Here is a 4,245-nt window from a genome sequence, read left to right on the forward strand (position 1 = left end):
TTTTATAGTGCAAATTTGCATGGAACTCTAGTCAGCTACATGTGTAAGACATGTAATTTTGCCTTAGGTTTATTCTCATAGTAATCTTATTTCTAAGGTCTAGTAGTCAAATTACACTTGCATTTCCTCACAACATTATCTTTCTAGGTAAGATGCCAACACTTTTCTTCTCAGCCACCATCAATGTGAATTATTTCAAACTTGAGAAGCTGGGGATTACCTGCTCCATAAGAGACAGTACTGCAAAGACATGTCTTTAAAAAGTATACCATGTCCTTTACTGTTAGCATTAATTTCTGATATAGACTAAATAAATATTAAAATATCTGAAAGGATTAGGAAGTGCACACCTTGGAAAATACAATTGATGTTTTATTCAATTCATACACAGTGCTATAGCAGCAATTCATGACTCTAAAACCTCCTATGTTCAGCCAAGAAAACCATTCTTAGAACAAACTGTGTCTGTTGGATGCTCACAATGGTGAGATTCTAATGAGAATGTATCTGTGGATCAACAACTGATTTCTACCATTATCTGAGCACCATATGGCATAGCACTCATCATAATTTTAACATTTGTATTATCACAGTGAAGCCAGCTTATCTTCAATTCTCATTAAAGGAAAAAGAAAATTCCCAAATCCGCCCACAAAAGGTAAATATTGAAATAAGGAATCTTTGTACTATTACTACTGTTTGTGCTCTCCTACCAGTGTGTATTTTTCATGCACAGCAGGTAAAGTAAGAATTAGGGCATCAACAACAGTGACATGAATTTTTGTTTATCCTCAAGGAGCCAAATATAATAAAAAAAATATCTAAGCTAATTTCTGGGTAATGCATTCAGAATTTTTCTCATCCATGGACCACTGCTGTCTATAGAAGAAGCTTGATTGAATTACATTATTTCATACAAACTACACTGTGGAAGGAGATCTTCATACTTAACATTTCTGGGAAGTCAATAAGCAAAAGAATCAAGTGATTTTGACATCTGCTATTTAATGTCTTTACCAATATGCAAAAGAGAAAACTGAAGATTATTTAAAAGCAATAAGTAAAATATACTGCATATTATAAGACATGATAGCACTTGAATCCAGCTGCCCTTTGAAGAGATGAGTTATTTTACAGATGGCTCCCATCCGGCAATGCTGTTCTGTTTATAGGGCTGCAGGTGGTAGAATAGGACACGGGAACAGGGGTGGAAAGGTTAGAGCTATATAATTCTCTGCACAGTAAGTTCAGTAAATTAAATTAAGTTCCCAGCCTTCATTCCTTATCAGTACTGCCATCTAGAGTGACATGGAAAGTGTCATTTTGATGAGAGTTTAGTGCATGAAGTCGGTTTTTCATAATTTAGCATACAAGTCCAAAGGAAATAGCTTCCTTATTTACAGTTAAAATGGAAATACAGTTTCCATGTCAGTAAGACTGATATATGCAATTTAACTCACTTATACAAATTTTATGAACAACCATATATAGCCATTTATTTTATAAGTAGAATAATTTACATAATTAGGTTGATTAGGAATGAATGAAAATTAGGATGTGGATCAGCCAAGATAGAGAAGATAGCAACCAACCTCGTCTCAGTGACTTTCAGACAATAAAAAGTTGTTTTTTTTTCTTGATTAATCTAGGTGTAAAGTACAGGTTCAGAAGAGACATTCTTCTTTTCAAAGGACACCCAAGATTTGGGCAGACAGAGGCTTCACCGTCTTTAGATGTGGTCCTTTCACTAAAAGCCTCTGTGATTGTCAATGCAGGGAGAATTTGAGAGTCCTGCATTGGAAATCAAACAAGCAAGCCTAGAAATGATGTGCTCCTCTTTTGGCCATTTTTAATAGCAAAGCAAGGTACGTGTATGACTTCACAGGGGTGAGTAAATACAATGTGTCTGGAGAATAGAATCTGAAACGCTAGTGCTCAGCAGCAGTGCTACCAGGAGGAAAGCTGCACAGAGTGATGAAGTGATACTGTCCAAGCTGTGACACTCTAATAACACACCTGATATTTCAACATTTTTTCTGAGACATCTTTCCAAATGCCTTCCTAAAGGTATCACTGTGCAAGGCTACTTGAGGTAAATTTGAGAGTATAGTTAAAGGAGGGGAGAAATTATGATTAAATTTCAGAGAAAAAATACTGGTTAGCAAGATTCAAGACAAGTTTTTTTTTTTTTTTTTTTTCTTAGCAACTATACTACAGCCATTTATTGAAAGGCATAACACAGAAATGATATCAAATGATTACGAATTGATATGCTTTAGAACCCTAGGACATAAACTGTTGTTGGAAGTGGAGGGAAAAAGACAAACAGTGTCCCTATTCATAGCCAGACACCTTGACAAAATCATTAAATGAACCTCCCTAAATTTAAGTAGCAAATTCAAATACTTCATAATAAAACATTGGCTCATACTATGGTATTTTTCTACCCGTTATCTATATAGAATTTTTTTGGAAATGATGAAAAAGTTACTAAAATAGTTTCCTACTTGCTTTGGGTCTGAAAGTCTAAAAGTATCTATTGCCAAAATCTTTGTTATGACCTGTGGATTCTATGACTTTGCTCAATTAGATCAGTTAAAAAAAAATTAAATGTCCAGAAATATGGATAAACTTGAGAAAGCATGTACAAAACTATCAACGAAGCCATTACACATACTGTCACTGACCTAGTCTAGCAAAGTTGGCTTTTATTAAATGGCAGCTGTGCCTGATTAAAAAATTATGACTCCCCTCAGGAATCATGAGGGTCATTAAAAACCAAGTCATAAAACCCTCTGCTCCTGAAGGCACACTGACAGAGAACACTTCCTATTTCCTTATATAATTTAACTTTAACTACCATCATACCCAACATATACTTAAAAGATTTTTCTTAAATTGCAATTTTATCTCTTACACACATATCTCAAATTGTTAAATAATTACCTTCAACTAATAGTTGAAAAACACAAAAGACCTGAATTATAAATATAATCTGATAGTTGATTGCTTTAAATACTGTTTTTTTCTCAGATATATGAATGAGTTTTCAACTAATTTACTTCAATAAGAGTATTTGTTTATCTTTACCTTCACAGTTCTAAAAGAGATTGGATGAGAAAACAAGAATCTATCAATGAGTAAACAACCTATGAAAGTTCATATGCTTATCAAATGTTAGAAGACTTTGTGGATGTCTTCCTAATTTAAATTTATAGATAATGCTTTGCATATATATGTATGTACTCTTTTTGGAGGAAAATTCTTCACTTTTTATTTTCTTATTAACCTATCTGACTTCTCTTCCAAAGGTTGCACTTTTCCAACTTCGTTTGCTGACAACTGGCTACAATTATCCAGATAATTTACAGAAAGCCAATAATGTATTTAATGAAATGGATCAGAAAGTCCCTTATAGCCATTTTCCAATATCAGTACAAAGTTTCTAAAAGACAGTCATTATTACTGATAAAGACCAGATTTAGAAGCTTTGGCTTTGGTCTGCATAACTGGTGTGGAAGAGGTGAGAGAGCTCTCCAGGGCCGCTTTTTAAGGGCACTTATGTCATTTATGATGGCTTGGCCCTCAGACACTAATCACCTCCCAGAGCCCCCACCTTCTAATACCATTAACGACAACATAGAATTTCAACATATGAATTTGGGGAGGGACATCAACCTTCAGTTGATAGCAGCTGGAAAGCATAAGAACACTAAGGATGCATCCTAGGATTGCTGATTTTCAGTCATGAAGCAGTGTCCAACCCTTTGCGACTCCATGGATTGCAGCATGCCAGACTTCCCTGTCCTTCACAGTCTTCTGGAGTATGGCCCAGTGATTTTTTCTGCTTAGGTTGCTATTAAAAATACCAGAATGGGTGGCTCAAATGGTTGTATATTTCTGTTAAAATATATTTTTTCACAGTTCTGAAAAAGTCCAAGATCAAGTTTCCAGTTGATTCATTTTCTGATGCAAATTTTCTTGTGGGCTTTCTGATGTCTGCCCATTTGCTATATCCTTACATGGTCTTGGCCTTCCCTGGTGGCTCAGAGGATAAAGCATCTGCCTGCAATGCAGGAGACCTGAGTTTGATCTCTGGGTTGGGAAGATCCCCTGCAGAAGGAAATGGCAACCCACTCCAGTATTCTTGCCTGGAGAATCCCATGGACAGAGGAGCCTGGCAGGCTACAGTCCATGGGGTCGTAAAGAGTCGGACATGACTGAACGACTTCACTTTCACTACAT

At 35.7% G+C, this 4,245-nt stretch overlaps 1 long non-coding RNA gene across 1 annotated transcript; it reads left to right on the plus strand.

Annotated features, from left to right (window-relative positions):
- Window positions 1-506: 506 nt before the first annotated feature.
- On the plus strand, window positions 507-3,931 carry LOC132346176 (uncharacterized). The gene is made up of 3 exons (XR_009495932.1): window positions 507-658; window positions 1,650-1,865; window positions 3,312-3,931. It is a non-coding gene; the product is annotated as an uncharacterized lncRNA (long non-coding RNA).
- Window positions 3,932-4,245: the final 314 nt, after the last annotated feature.

The sequence above is a fragment of the Bos taurus genome, chromosome 9 (genome assembly GCF_002263795.3).
Source record: "Bos taurus isolate L1 Dominette 01449 registration number 42190680 breed Hereford chromosome 9, ARS-UCD2.0, whole genome shotgun sequence".
Lineage (NCBI taxonomy): Eukaryota > Metazoa > Chordata > Mammalia > Artiodactyla > Bovidae > Bos > Bos taurus.